Genomic DNA, 522 nt, shown 5'->3' with positions numbered 1-522 from the left:
GGGGGGGGGGGGGGGTTGCTTCAGCAAGGTTTCCGCAAGCCTCCGGGGAAGAGGAGGTGCACAGGCCGCGGGGAGAGCACGCGGGGCGCTGGTGAGACAGGAAGGGGCCTTCCCATGGATCCCGGGGTGGGGCACAGAAGAATCTCCAGAAGCGCCTGAACCGCTCCGCAAGTTCCTCTTTGGGGCGTCCGGGAGACCAGGACCGTAAAACGCTGCTCTGGGTTCTGGACGGAAGGGGGCCGACAAGCCCGGGGGAACCGGGGTGGAGCAGGCCCTCAATGCCCCTCGTGTGGCAGGCCGCCCACTGCGATTGGGCCCCCGCGCAGACGCAGCCCGTGGTAGGCAGGGGCGCTGGCCCGAAGCCCTATGCAAATCAAGGATCGCAATTTCCACCAATCAGAGGGGGGCTCCGGCGCTGTTCCTGCTAATGGGACTGCACGGCACGCCTCCCAGCTGGTGCCTCGGGAGGCGGGGAGCTGTGTGGGGGCGGGGCGCGGGGCCAGTCCAGGATCTCCCGGATGT

The sequence above is a fragment of the Ursus maritimus genome, unplaced genomic scaffold (assembly GCF_017311325.1).
Source record: "Ursus maritimus isolate PB19 unplaced genomic scaffold, ASM1731132v1 scaffold_14, whole genome shotgun sequence".
NCBI lineage: Eukaryota > Metazoa > Chordata > Mammalia > Carnivora > Ursidae > Ursus > Ursus maritimus.
Note: the sequence above shows the minus strand (reverse complement) of the source record.